This window comes from Littorina saxatilis, unplaced genomic scaffold (assembly GCF_037325665.1).
Source record: "Littorina saxatilis isolate snail1 unplaced genomic scaffold, US_GU_Lsax_2.0 scaffold_963, whole genome shotgun sequence".
Lineage (NCBI taxonomy): Eukaryota > Metazoa > Mollusca > Gastropoda > Littorinimorpha > Littorinidae > Littorina > Littorina saxatilis.
The window spans coordinates 1-15,716 of NW_027128455.1; the positions used below are offsets into that span (position 1 = coordinate 1).

Below are 15,716 nucleotides of genomic sequence, written 5' to 3' on the forward strand. Positions count from 1 at the left end.
AAAATCAGGTCTTAAAAAGGAGCAAGTCTTAAATTTAAAATGGGAGTGAATTTACAGATGTTATGATTATGAACAAGAAGTCTGCGTAAACAGGGTCATTAATAGGAAGGAGTCTTAGATTGGGGTGTCTTAAAAGGGGCAGGGGTGGGGTGGTGTGTGTGTGGGGGGGGGGGGGGGGGGGAGTCCACAGTAATGACCATAAAATAATCAAAATAATACTATTAGTCATCTTATTCTCTACCAAATTTCTAGAGGTCAAGACAATGATACAGATTTTTTACTTGTGTCACTGTTAGTGTCATTCTATGAATAACAGACCAATAGAAAGAGAGAGAAAGAGAGCTCTGTGGTTTTTTTTTACCTGAAATAAGTGAACTTTGAAGTGCATTCATAATTAAAGCCCAATCATGTGGTTTAACCTACCTAGTCTTGAAAAGCCTGTCCGAGGAAACAGAACAAGCGCCCTTCCGCAGACCTTCCTAACTGGAGAGTCTTGGTTGTAACCGCACACTTTCTAAAGTAGTCCATAAGCAGTTCCATGTGCCTATGTTTTCACTGGAACCAGCTCCTTTGTGTACCTGTGATCTGGATGAGCTGCAACACATAAAACTTTCATATGAACACTATGTCATAAGTACACCAGTTAGCATACATCAAACACTGAGGAGCATCACAAGATATGTTCTAAGGAGGTAACAACTATTGTCACAAAGTGTTTATGATACAGCCACAGGCACATGGCACTGAGTGGTCAATTGGTGAGGGGAGTGGGGGGGGGGGGGGCAGAAGTTCTGCTCAGTCTTGTCTACTGATACAACACTTTGTGGTGGTGTAAGGCAGGGAATCACACCCCAACCACTGGCCCACGCCCACCTGGTGTCGAGTGCCTGAGGATACATCAGTCCCAGTCATGGCTGGCCCCCGGTTTGACCAGACAACTGCCATGTATGGGTACATTTACTTTACAGTACAGATTAGTTTTCAATAGCAATGACATCATGGACGCACACCTGCCCAACACTGACACTGACAGCAAAATCAGCGACCAAACGTGATAAAGAGTAACTAATCGTCACAAACATCAAAATGCTTTGCATTAATTTTCTTGAAGAGGTCATTCTTAACCAAATAATCATTTCTAGGCAATTGAAGATTATTATTCCACCTACAGGCTATCACTCCTATGGCTGTTACTTGTAACACATTTCATTTCTTAAAATATGTTTTGTAAAGTACATAGCTTTCACTAAAAGGCACATTCCTTCTCATGAAAACAATTTGGCTCACCGTCTCAGATCTGGTAAGGCTTTAAAATGGGATAAGACATGATCTCCAGGGGTCGACACTAACTAATTTGGCCTGGGGCCACACTGGCCCCAGAGATGGAAATTGCTGGGGCGGAAAAAAAAAATCTGGGGCCCACTCTCAGTATTCACGTGCGGCAATGGATTGTCTGTTTTTCTTCATCGTACTGAAGCCAGGGAAATTCTTTCAACCATTTGACATTGAAATTACGACAGCGCTTCGCGCTTTTGGCTGCATCGGTCTCCTTTTTTCGTTTCTCTCCACCCTGTTCTTCATCTTCATTTCCATGTCTTTTTACACCAGGGATGTGTCGCCCCATTTTGCGTTTGGCATTTGAAGGCGATACTTATCTCTCACGCTAAAGAGCGCAATCTGCGAGTTATTTCCCTTACGACATTGTCCTTCGACGATTTGAATGTGTTTTTTCTTGCCTGCGGCATTGATCGTAACGCAAATTTCAGTGACGACTTTGACTGGCGATTTTTAGTGATTGGCTCTGCTGGCATTAGAATTTTCGGTTTGTCATTGTTGGAATTTATCCTTGGGCGGAGTGGGCCCCAAGCTTCGGCAATGTTTGGGGCGGAACACAAAACTCTGGGGCGTTCCGCCCCCCGCCCCCGCTAGTGTCGAACCCTGATCTCTTAACTTGTTCACATACCCCAAAAAGTGCGATTGTGTTATGAATAAATGCTGTAAAAGCTACCTGTACTAGTTCATTAAAAAAACAAATCACAAAATGTCACTTCACCACAGCATGCAAACAGTGTGTTTATTTCTGGTATGTGTCTAAAGGCGGAGACAGACGCACAACACAAAACCCTGTTTTCGACAAAAACACCATCTCAAAACGTCGGGGAAACACATGTTTTTAAAGAGGGGATGTCACATGCGAAACACACCTGTAGATGAAGCGCGGTGCGTGTTTTCACAGAAATATCGGTCAGTGTCAGCTTGACCCGTCCAGCTATCGCCCTGTGTTTGAGTTTGTAAACAACACGGCTGGCAGTGCCCACTGATACGGTCAGTGTCCACTGATACAGTCAGTGTCAGCTTGACCCGTTCAGCTACCGCGCTGTGTTTGGGTTTGTAAACAACACGGCTGGCAGCGCCCACTGATATTATTGCCTCTCTTCAATCGTGACAGGATCCATAGACTCTAGTTAGGATTCATGGGTCCGATACTACCCTGAATCGGTACCACATCTGAGTCTGCCATTTTTTTCTATCTCCGTGGTGCCGGAAACCGAGTCACTTGAGTTGATCGTCCGCGTTCATTGGCTGACTACCAAAACGTGTTTTTAGATTTTAGAGCATTCTCTAAAACCCAAAACACGATGCAAAAACACGAAACAGTGTTTTCTGAAACGCGTTTTGGGGGATGTCACATGGGAAACACGCTGTTTTGTGTTTGTTTTGAAAGGAAACACTGTTTTGTGTTGTGCGTCTGACATGGCCTTAACACAGACACACACACACCATACACACATACACCAAAGCAACACAAAAGCCGAAAACATGCCTACCATCTAAATGAGGATATCCAGTTCCAACTGTCTTCTGCCAATATAACACTGCCAGAGACACCATGGTGTAGAAAGTCAGTTTAAAGAGAGACTACCTGGAAGAAAAATATATATACTGTAATAATAATAAAACACCCAGTGCAATAGACATACTTTCTCGTTAAAGGCTTACTTTACTATGTAAAACATTTTGCTTCACAATCACAGTCTCAGATCTTGTCAGGCTTTTACTTGGGATAAGATCATCCCTCTACTTGGACGCATACCAACATAGATCAGCTTGAATGTTTGTGAAAATATCCCATATTTTGAGTTAACTCACCACAGCAAGATGGTATGTGGCCAAGATGAGGGATTCCATGTTAAAGCATAGCCATATAATATCTGAGACAGTGACCCACACTATAGTGACAAGGCAAGTGTGCCTTTAAATTGTAAACTGTTATAAGTATATGTGCATTTTGACTTCTTCATAAATTATAACCCTGATGCAGGCAGTCATAAGTAGTGGTTTAGTACCTAGAACGAGAAAAGAATGAACTTGCAAGAAAGAAACTGAGTCAAAATCAAAATACCCTTTTGAATTACAAACTAGATTCCACGGGGCAGACAGGGTTTGAGGTTAGAAAGCTCTGAAATAACTCTGCTATTTGAAATTGACTAATAGTATTAACTTATAACGTCATACATGATACAAACAAATGAACTAAGGCCTTTGAAGATCCATATCCAATCCTGCTACACAAAGGCACAAGCAGGGGTTGAAATTGCCAGGGTCATTTTCCATCCCCATGTAGCCTGGATTTAATTACTGGCATGTTTTTTTTAAAGAGGTGTGTCACTCAGAATGACTGGAGATGGTTTATTCAATGCAGAGCATAATATACCATTGATTTCTTCATGCCATCTGATTTGCCGGTGAATTCACAGGGCGAGAACAATTCAAGACTGGCCTCAACATTTTATGCTGACTGTAAATTGTAATTATATAATATATCCACCCTAGCTAACTGGTACACTAATCACTTGCTCTGGCGGACTTCTTTTTCCAACATCATAAATCTGTTATTTGTACTTTAGCCTTTTGTGGTAAAATATTCTCATTACCACTACCAGTTGCACTCACAATCTATTGCTAGTGTATTTTGGAAATGATCAAAAGCCTTACTTGTGTTCTATAACAGCACCATGTCACTGTTGCGGGAAGAATGAGGCAGGGCTTGGTAATAACTGAGACCTGCAAGTAAACAAAACATATTTAGAATCTCATCATGTGTTATTTTGTTATATAATAATATCTATGTCATGAGGTCTTACATTGCAATAACAAACACACGCATAACTTAACTTAGCAAGGTGTTCTATGTGCTAAGAACAAGAGTAATTGTTTAATGAATTAACGCTGAAGAAGCTACTAGTTGCTTAAACAAATTCATAGCAAAATGTCACTTGATCACCACATCAAGCACACTGTATGTTCATTTCTGGTATGTATGCAAGTGGAGGGATGATCTTGTTCCATGTAAAATCCTAGCTCAGCTGATCTCTCTCAACTTGGATTCATACCACACATTAGGAGCCTGGCTGTTTCTGTTCAGTGGGCATTTCTCCATTTGTTTTATTTGAATGCATTTCTTAAAAAGAACACTTCCTCTGCACAGCAAGCAGTCAGGATGTTATATGAAGTCTTACATCGCGCGCGTATCTCCAGACTCGGACTCAAGGCGCAGGGATTTATTTATGCCGTGTAAGATGGAATTTTTTTTACACAATACATCACGCATTCACATCGACCAGCAGATCGCAGCCATTTCGGCGCATATCCTACTTTTTACGGCCTATTATTCCAAGTCACACGGGTATTTTGGGTGGTCATTTTTATCTTTGCCTATACAATTTTGCCAGGAAAGACCCTTTTGTCAATCATGGGATCTTTAACGTGCACACCCCAATGTAGTGTACACGAAGGGACCTCGGTTTTTCTTCTCATCCGAAAGACTAGCACTTGAACCCACCACCTAGGTTAGGAAAGGGGGGAGAAAATTGCTAACGCCCTGACCCAGGGTCGAAATCGCAACCTCTCGCTTCTGAGCGCAAGTGCGTTACCACCCGACCACCCAGTCCTTTTTGTTCCAAATCAAACGTTGTTTTGCTCCAACCAAGACTGCAGATCTTGGCAAACATGTGGCATAAAAACTAGATTTGATGACCTTACCCGTACTCACCCTGAAAAGTGCCGATCTAGATTTTGCTATTTTAACAGAGGGGACAGAGGTTGTACCTCTCCTCATGCAGACACCGCATAACAAATAATATGTGTAACAAATCCAGTTGCAACACTGTAGTTTCATGGCTTAATTTCATTGACTGATTGAGTCAGCAGTAGTGAGTACTACATGTCATTATGATCATACCAGTATTAGTGAGTATTACAATTGGAGCAATCTGCAGAATTGTTACCAATACATCATCATAACAGGAAGTGCATGAGACATTGGTGTGTAGACATTTATATGTAGATCTTTAAAACATTCAATGAGTCATGGGACTAAAAACTGCTAAAGCCTTATGTGGCAACATCACAAACAAAATTAACCAACCCCAAATTATGTCAACCTCATGGCCCTTGTACTTGTAGTTCAAGTTGTACTGTTGTACTAGCCAACAGACATAACAAAGAACTTAGCTCAGTAGGTGTTGATTGCTCTGCGTCATTATCAATATCATGATGCTGAGAGTCGAAATGCAGTTCAAACACAGACAGAACAAAATGGAATCTTTGAGTTTGAAATTGAATGAAAAAAAAAAGTAATTTGTAAATTGTATGGTCATGGTGTAGAAGTTTTGAACTTTAGCGTTGTAAATTCATTGCTCCGAATCAACTGCAATCTAACCCTCCGATTTATGTCCTAAGTCATTTACATACCTTTGGAATTTTAAGGAATGGGTATAACGTCCTTTCATCTAATGATCTAGTCTACTTTGGGATTTTGCCCAGTCGCCGTCACCGTCTCCCAGTCCTTGACCTACTTGGAGTCCTTGCTGGGTTGAATCGGCTGAGGAGCGAACCCATGACGACTCGCAACGCGAGGAACCAGAAGAGGAATCTAGGTTTATTTTGCGTGTTTTGGGCCTGCCGACCCTACTTGTACTGTAGTCGATCCACAACCGGCACGAAGCTTCTTTTCGCAGGGCGAAAGCGCCCCACTCGTGACTTCATCCGATGTCCGCCATGTTTCAAGTGACAAAAAAGTAGAAACGATCTAACAAATAACTTTCATTTCAAGCACAGTCAAAAAAAAAATTAAAAAAGTACAAAAGATGGGGTGGAGAAAATGGCATTATCTAGACAGATTCAACTCGGATAAACTAAGAGGGACTTATAACTACTGAAGATTGAGAGCACAGCGGACGTCCTGTAAATTCCCGATCCATTTTTTCCCCTTCCCATTTCGGTATACTGTTCTCTGCTTGTAACGCTACGCAACAGGATAAGAGATATCCTGAGGGTATAAGTGATACTCCCACATACGTTGCACAAGCATAATTTGACGTTACCTTATATACGGTCCAACCGGTGTGCAATGGGTGGAGAAAGAGAGAGAGAGAGAGAGAGAGAGAGAAAGAGAGAGAGAGAGAGAGAGAGAGAGACGAGTAGACGTATCGATTTTGTTTTCACTTTACATGTTTATCTGTTCGAAACGGCCGGACTGTCCAATAAATTCCTGCACTGTTAAAAAGATTTTTTTGTTAATTTTTGTTTGCAAGGAGGGGTTTCCATGAAGTAGAATATCTGTGTGTATGAAGTTGTTGGTTAGTTTGTTGATTGTGTTGTTTCTTGCAGCTATATATGTGTGTGAGACATAGACAGAGCTAGAAAGAGAGTCAGGGTGTGTTTGTATGTGTTCCGAGTTTGACAACACAGTGTTCCACTTTACACACCCATGCGTCCAACCTGGAACAAATGCAGACATTTTTATAATGATCAGTCTGATGAGTTGCGTGACTTTTATTTTATTTTATGTGGTTCGTTTATTTACTGATAGAGTCTAGTATGTGACAATATAAAGAACGCTTTGCAATATCCATTTTTTTGTCTGGTACGGCTGTTTCTCCTTAACTGTTCCAGGTTTAGCGACTTTCCCCTATGACCCGGCCGGGGTTCGAACCCAAGACCTCCCGATCACGGGGCGGACGCCTTACCACTAGGCCAACCGTGCCGGTGGTAGCCTGGATGCCCCCTGTGTGTCTTTCTATTTTGATTTGATATCTTTGCTTCGTGTTTAAATCACCCTCACACATCCGGTCCCTCGCAAATAAAGTCATAGAAAGAGACAGATAGATAGACAGACAGCAGGGGCGGATCCAGGGGGGAGGAGGGGGGTTCCGGGGTTTCCGCCCCCCCCCCCCCCCCACCAAAAAAAAATCCTTTGAAAATAAAGAAAAAAATGATGACTCAGATTGCACCAGATTGCTTCATTTTCCTTGTTTTTCTCAAAATGTTACGGAGGGAACCGGCCTTTATCTTCTACATGACGGTTTTGTAAGGTAGTTGGGTAATTTGTTGGCTCAGGTTGCACCAGATTGGTCAAGTGTTCTTGTTTCGATCCAAATTTGACTTCTTAAAATTAATTTTTTGGGGAAGTTTCTTGGCTCAGATTGCACCAGATTGTTCCATTTTTCTTATTTTTATCAACATTTTTCGGGGGTGGGGGTGGGGGCATGCTTCGCGCCCTCAAATAAACGCTTTGCGTAGTCGATCTGTCTCTAAAAGAAATGTGGAAACCCCCAAATCATGTGATCCGCCCCTGGACAGACAGTCAAACAGACAGAGTATAAGTCAGAGGGTCAGACGGAAGGAAGAAACAAGTCGCGTAAGGCGAAAATACAACATTTAGTCAAGTAGCTGTTGAACTCACAGAATGAAACTGAACGCAATGCAACGCAGCAAGACCGTATACTCGTAGCATCGTCAGTCCACTGCTCACGGCAAAGGCAGTGAAATTGACAAGAAGAGCGGGGTAGTAGTTGCGCTGAGAATGATAGCACGCTTTTGTGTACCTCTCTTCGTTTTAACTTTCTGAGCGTGTTTTTAATCCAAACATATCATATCTATATGTTTTTGGAATCAGGAACCGACAAGGAATAAGGTGAAAGTGTTTTTAAATTGATTTCGACAAATTAATTTTGATAATAATGTTTATATATTTAATTTTCAGAGCTTGTTTTTAATTCAAATATAACATATTTATATGTTTTTGGAATCAGAAAATGATGGAAAATAAGATGAACGTAAATTTGGATCGTTTTATAAAAAAAAATTTTTTTTTACAATTTTCAGATTTTTAATGACCAAAGTCATTAATTAATTTTTAAGCCACCAAGCTGAAATGCAATACCGAAGTCCGGGCTTCGTCGAAGATTACTTGAGCAAAATTTCAACCAATTTGGTTGAAAAATGAGGGCGTGACAGTGCCGCCTCAACTTTCACGAAAAGCCGGATATGACGTCATCAAAGACATTTATCAAAAAAATGAAAAAAAGGATGGGGATATCATACCCAGAAACTCTCATGTCAAATTTCATAAAGATCGGTCCAGTAGTTTGGTCTGAATCGCTCTACACACACGCACGCACGCACACACACACATACACCACGACCCTCGTTTCGATTCCCCCTCTATGTTAAAACATTTAGTCAAAACTTGACTAAATGTAAAAACAGGTGGTCAAGAACCCGAGGTCCGGAGAGAGTCGACAGACGTGGTAGTGGTTTCAATGTAGAAAACGATAATGAAGTTGGAATGCGGGGGTGGGTGGGGGTTGGGGGGTGGATGGGGGCAACGACACATGAGAACATGATTAAGTAGCACTTGCTAATAAAACTTACTAATAACATAACCGGATACCTAAATACGTTTGCAAAAGCCAAGTTTCAAGACACTGATATCACTCAGGTACAGTAGTCACATTTGTCACTTTTTTCACATTTAATTGTCACATGTCTCACATTTGTCACATTTGGCACGTGTGTCACTTTTTGTCCCATTTGGCATCTTTTTCACATTTATCATATGTACAGTGTACCATATCTCTGTTTTGTCATATATTGTTACTTTGTCAAATGTGTCACTTTCGATACTTTTTCACATTTTCACATTGGACACTTGCGTTACATTTGTCACTTTTGACAAGTGTGTGTGTGTATGTGTGTGTGTGTGTGTGTGTGTGTGTGTGTGTGTAGGTGTTAAGTGTGTGTGTGTGTGTGTGTGTGTTCACGTGTGTAGGTGTAAGTGTCTGTGTGTATGTGTGTATGTGTGTGTGTGTGTGTGTGTGTATGTGTGTGTGTGTATGTGTAAGTGTCTGTGTCTGTGTGTGTGTGTGTGTGTGTGTGTGTGTATGTGTGTGTGTGTGTATGTGAGGTGGTCTGGATATTGGTCTGTGCCTGTGTGTTTCCAGTGTGGGTCTGTGTCTGCGTCTGTCTGAGTCGAAGCGATTTTCAGAATTGTAAGCGCCTTTTTTCCATTTTGCCAAAGATGGAGGAAAAGGGGCAGGTGAGATCGACACGCACAACCACAAGTAAACACACACAATATTGAACCAAATTTCTCATACCTGTGAGGCTCACAAGCAGAACGATGCACAATGTATTCATCTTGAAAGTGAGAAGAATCGTCCCTCTCTTTCTTGTATCACAAAAAGGGCGTGGTTTTCCTTGCTTGCACAGTTCGAGATTCTTTCTCCCTCGGGGTTATTTCAGGGGGAATATTTCTGGGTGGACTGTACCCGAATCTGATGCGACAGACCGTTTTATAACGACGCTGCACCACGTGATGTAATTTTGCCGCCGCGGCGTTTGCCGTTGTTTGCCGTTCTTTCTCTCTGTCTCTCTGTCTCTGTCTCTGTCTCTGTCTCTGTCTCTGTCTCTCTGTCTCTGTCTCTGTCTCTCTCTCTCTCTCTCTCTCTCTCTCTCTCTCTCTCTCTCTCTTTGTTTCGTAGAGCAAAATGTACTCAAAATAAAACGGCACACAGGCTGAGTTATGTAGAAAACAGAAAATCCTACAGGTTTTTATTAACATCTAAAAGACAATCTTTTAAACAAAATAAACTTGCTGCTCTTGCCGAAAAAGCAAAAGACTCAAAACTCTTTTGGAGCGAACTTAAGTCCATTCGACAGTCGGCTGGTAAAACCCCAGATATTACTAGTGAACAGTGGTTCACCCATTTCAAGAATGTTTTTAGTGCTGATCTAGGTAACACTCAGGCTGGTAACGACGAACACTTGGTTGATCCTGAAAATACTGATATTGCTGTAGAATGTCTAGACATGCCAATTAGTCCTCAGGAAGTCGCCTCTGCAATAAAAAATCTTAACCCAAATAAATCTGCTGGTCCCGATGGGATTCTTGCCGGTATGTTAATAAACTCAGCCCAGCAAACTCTGCCGTTCATAGTAGAGTTATTCAACACAATATTTGACTCTGGTAATTATCCCGCTGCCTGGACAGGTGCTATTGTAGTTCCAATTCACAAAAGTGGTGATGTTGATACTCCTGACAATTACCGTGGAATTTCATTGCTTAGTATTCTAGGAAAGGTGTTTGCTACCATATTGAATAAACGTTTGTCAGGCTGGGCGAGTGAGAATAACAAAATCGATGAAGTACAAAGAAAGTGGTTTTCGTGCGGGTTATTCCACTATTGATAACGTCTTTGTTCTTTTTAGCATTGTGCAGAAATACTTACTGAAACGGTCTGGAAAGTTGTATGTATGTTTCGTTGACTTTCGTAAAGCATTCGATTGTGTAAACAGAGCAATTCTTTGGAACACACTGCGAAAAGCTGGGGTTGGTGGGAAAATGTTGAGGATTTTACAAAGTATGTATAAATCAGTTCGCTCGTGTGTGCGCTGTCCGGACAGCATTACAGACTTTTTCGAGTGTCCCATTGGTGTAAGGCAGGGGTGTGTCCTCTCACCAACATTATTCTCATTTTTGATAAATGAACTAGCCGTAGAGGTCTCTGAAAAGGGAATACATGGTGTTCAGCTGACTCCAGATGTCATTCAGATTTTAATCCTTTTGTTCGCGGACGATGTCGCTTTAACGTCCTTTTCGGCCTGGGGTCTCCAAAAGCAGATTAACATTTTGAAAAACTTTGCAGACAACTTTGGAATGTCCGTCAATTTGTCTAAAACCAAAGTGATAGTTTTCCGCAAAGGCGGTTTTCTTGCTGAGCGAGAGCAGTGGAAATATGGTAATGAACGTATAGAAGTCGTTAATAGCTATAAGTATTTAGGTCTTCATTTTACAACTAAGTTATCACTCACGAAAGCTATTGGTGAGCTGGCCGTTAAGGCCAAGGTAAGAACTATGCAGATATTAAGATGTCTCTTCAGACTTGGTGATGTCCCAAGTAGTATCTTCTTCAAGATTTTTGATGCCCAGATTCTTCCTGTTCTAATGTATGGGGCAGAGGTTTGGGGCTTCCAGGCTTATGGGGACATTGAGAAAGTGCATTTATTTGCGTGTAAAAGACTTTTGCGTGTGGGGCAACAAACCCCAAACAGACTGGTGTATGGTGATCTGGGTAGACACCCGCTATTCATTAACTCAGCAATCAGGGTGGTGAAGTACTGGTTACGGTTGATTGCTATGCCACAGGACAGACTTCCTCGTAAAGCGTATCTTATGTCATGTGCTCTGTGTGATGCTGGTACAAAAATCTTGGTCTTTCTATTTAAAGAACATTCTATGCGAGAATGGCTGTAATGAAGCATGGCAGCAACAAAGCGTTGGTGACATTGGTAATTTTCTTAGAACACTAAGAGAAAGACTCATTAATCGCTTTAAAGCAGATTGGGATAATGATATCCAGACGAGAGAGAGATACGTGTTCTATGCCAAGTTTAAAAGATCGTTCAAGATTGAGAATTATGTAGATTGTAGCCAGTTACGTTGCTTTAAAATTGCTTATGTCCAATTCAGATTTGGTATATCACCTATAAACTGTCACAGGATGAGGTACAAACGCGGAGTAACCCCTCAACAGTTATTATGTCCAGTATGTAAGACTGAAAACGAAGACGAAGAACATGTTTTATTGAACTGTACTGCATATGACGAGTTCAGAAGTGAGCTTTCTGTTTTTGCAGCCAATGACGATGTGGCAGCAATTATGAGTGCGGATGATGATAAGAATGTCATGGATGTGTCGAACTTTCTGTATAAAGTGTTCAAGAAAAGATCTCAATACATTAGTTAAGATGATCACCATTCAATCCTAAAAACACGGTATTTCACGAGTGGCATGTTTGTCTGTCTGTTCTGTTGTTTTGTTTTTCACTGTTTTATTCGTATACATGTGTACACAAAGTGCAGAGCTACAATTACGTTATCGGTGCTATGAATGTTTTAGGTGTTAGAAAGTTTGTTAACACTTCAATGAGCGTTAAATGCCATTCTAAAGTGTCAAAACTCATTTCAGGAGGTTATTACATAAAATGCAACCTCCAGCGTGATTTTTTAGAAACAAACAGGTATTTGGGGACGATGTTTGCTGTACAGCAGTGAAATGGGGACGTCCAAAAGTGCAGAGCTCCCGCAGAGCTATATGAATGGTTTCATCACATACATGGCGCGAGGCGACATATGTTGTGAAAAATTTTACAAATCACGTTTTTGCGACCGATATTTTCTTGTCATCTCCAAAGTCAAGGGACAAACACGAAATTCCTTGACTTTTGGGGTAGCGCGACTCTGTTAATTTTAAGAATTAAAAAAAAAAATTCATTACTAGGATGTCCCATCGTTGGGAAATTCCGGTCGCTTCCTCCGAGTGGAAAGCTAACAGTGACAAAGTCGCACTACCCCAAGTCAAGGGATCTATTAGTCCTGTTTCGCCGTTATCCCAATTCGCCCCCATCCCATTTTGGCGACATTTCTCAGGCCAAGTGTCATTTTACCACCATATCATGTACTATTAGCTCCACATCCCATTTTGGCGCAATCCCGTTTCGCCGTTAGCCCATTTCGCCCCCATCCCATTTTTGCGACATTTTACAGGCCCAGTGTCATTTTACCACCATGTCATGTACCATTAGCTCCACGTCCCATTTTGGCGCAATCCCGTTTGGCCGTTATCCCATTTGCATCCATCCCATTTTTGCGACATTTCATAGGCCATGTGTCATTTTACATGCCATTCTAAAGTGTCAAAACTCATTTCAGGAGGTTATTACATAAAATGCAACCTCCAGCGTGATTTTTTAGAAACAAACAGGTATTTGGGGACGATGTTTGCTGTACAGCAGTGAAATGGGGACGTCCAAAAGTGCAGCGCTCCCGCAGAGCTATATGCACGGTTTCATCACATACATGGCGCGAGGCGACATATGTTGTGAAAAATTTTACAAATCACGTTTTTGCGACCGATATTTTCTTGTCATCTCCAAAGTCAAGGGACAAACACGAAATTCCTAGACTTTTGGGGTAGCGCGACTCTGTTAATTTTAAGAATTAAAAAAAAAAAAAATTCATTACTAGGATGTCCCATCGTTGGGAAATTCCGGTCGCTTCCTCCGAGTGGAAAGCTAGCAGTGACAGAGTCGCACTACCCCAAGTCAAGGGATCTATTAGTCCTGTTTCGCCGTTATCCCAATTCGCCCCCATCCCATTTTGGCGACATTTCTCAGGCCAAGTGTCATTTTACCACCATATCATGTACCATTAGCTCCACATCCCATTTTGGCGCAATCCCGTTTCGCCGTTAGCCCATTTCGCCCCCATCCCATTTTTGCGACATTTTACAGGCCAAGTGTCATTTTACCACCATGTCATGTACCATTAGCTCCACGTCCCATTTTGGCGCAATCCCGTTTGGCCGTTATCCCATTTTGCCCCCATCCCATTTTTGCGACATTTCATAGGCCATGTGTCATTTTACCACCGTGTCAAACCACTAGCGCCACATTCCATTTTGTCGCCATGCCGTTTTGCTGTCATCCCATTTTGCCGCCATCTCTATTTCGCGCCATTTTGGATTGTGGCAAAAATGGAATTTGGCGTAAACGGAATGTCTTCCTAGTTGAATAACGCAGTACAGTAGTATAGTGAGGCTTGGCAAGAAGAATAAATAAAAAATATGATGGCGGCCAAATGGGATGGTGTCAAAATGGGATGACGCGCTATTGTTATGACACGGTAGTAAAATGATGCTTGGCCTGTGAAATGTCGCGACAATGGGATGGGGGATAAATGGAATACGGTGAAACGGCATGGCGGCCAAATGGGATATTGTGTCAAAATGGGATGTCGCGCTTTTGTTATGACATGTTAGTAAAATGCCCTGTCACGTAGTCTCAATCCAAATTGGAAATCCATAGCATCATCATTATAATCATCCTCATCTCATTAATCATTCAAAATTATAAATTTCATAAAATGACGCTTGGCTTGTGAAATGTCGCGAAAATGGGATGGGGCAAAAAATGGGACGGCGGCAAAAATGGGATTGCACCAAAATGGGATGTGGATCAGCCACTAGATTGCCAATTTTAAAGTCTTAGGTATGACCCGGTGTGACGTTTTTATCTTTCGCCGTGTTGATATTTCGATTTTCGGCCTCGTTGATCTAGTATAAACTCTACACTGAACAAAAAAAACACCCTTCGATAGTACTGATGAGCGACCTTGTGTACCTTACATTCATGGGGCCAAATTTGTCCAACCAATTATTTTATTTAACTTAGAAATTTGATTCATCATAAAATGTTTCCCTTCTTACTCAAGGGACGTAACCACTCGGTACACGTTTTCGAAGAATTCGATTTTGGGAGTTAAATCTATTTAATTTCACAACCAATTTTCTTCACATGCAAGAAACTGACATGCTTTTCGTCCATAAATAATTTCCCTTCTTAATTTTACCAGGAAACAACATTTCAGTCTCGGGTAAATATCGAGTGGGAAATATGTACACAGGCGAAAGATGAAATCGTGACACCGGCCGAGGTTCGAACCCACGACCTCCCGATCACGGGGCGGACGCCTTACCACTAGGCTAACCGTGCCGGTTTGCCCTTGAGTGACAGACGGACAGACAAAAGAATATACAGACAGACCGTAATTAACACAAACACACACACTCAGCAGAGCAAAGCGGTATGACACACACACTCAGCAGAGCAAGGCAGTATAACACAAACACTGAGTCTGATTTATGAGAATGAGAATGAGGGAGAGAGAATTGTATTGAATTGAATTGAATTAAATTGAATTGAATTGATCTTTATCTTAACACTAACAAAATAAGAAATGCTAAAATGTTCTTTTTTTTCATCCCGCAGACAGTCAAAATTCTAATCAAAAACAAGGAAAGAGATAGAAATAAAAGGAACAGTTATGACAGCTTTACAGACAGACAGACAGACAGACAGACAGAAAGAGAGACAAAAAAGAAACAAACAGACAGACAGACAAAGAGAGAGAGAGAGCCAGAGAAAGAGAGAGACAGAGAAACAGAGACATAGAGAGAAAGATAAACAGACACACAGACACCGACAGAAAAGTTGTGTGAAGAGCAGCTCAGCTGCTATGCAGAATTTGTCTTACATTTTGGAAAGTTTTCTGACGATTTGGACGTGAAAACGAGACTAAACCCATGCAATAATTTTTTCAAAACTGCTCCGAAACTATCCCAAAATCAAGTAATTAAATGACATGTTGTTACTGTACGATAACTAAGTCTTTCAATCAATCAATCAATATGAGGCTTATATCGCGCGTATTCCGTGGGTACAGTTCTATTTTTTATTTTATTTTTATTTTATGCAATTTATATCGCGCACATATTCAAGGCGCAGGGATTTATTTATGCCGTGTGAGATGG

General features: G+C 41.4%; 1 long non-coding RNA gene across 2 annotated transcripts; it reads right to left on the reverse strand.

Moving 5' to 3' along the window:
- Positions 1 to 439: 439 nt before the first annotated feature.
- Positions 440 to 6,034, reverse strand: LOC138956806 (uncharacterized). Of its 2 annotated transcripts, none has more exons than XR_011452804.1 (4): positions 5,755 to 6,034; positions 3,997 to 4,065; positions 2,829 to 2,923; positions 440 to 594 (listed from the first exon to the last, which is right to left on the reverse strand). It is a non-coding gene; the product is annotated as an uncharacterized lncRNA (long non-coding RNA). The 2 variants fall into 2 exon arrangements; XR_011452803.1 differs by having other exon boundaries at positions 5,859 to 6,033.
- Between the last annotated feature and the right edge of the window lie 9,682 nt (positions 6,035 to 15,716).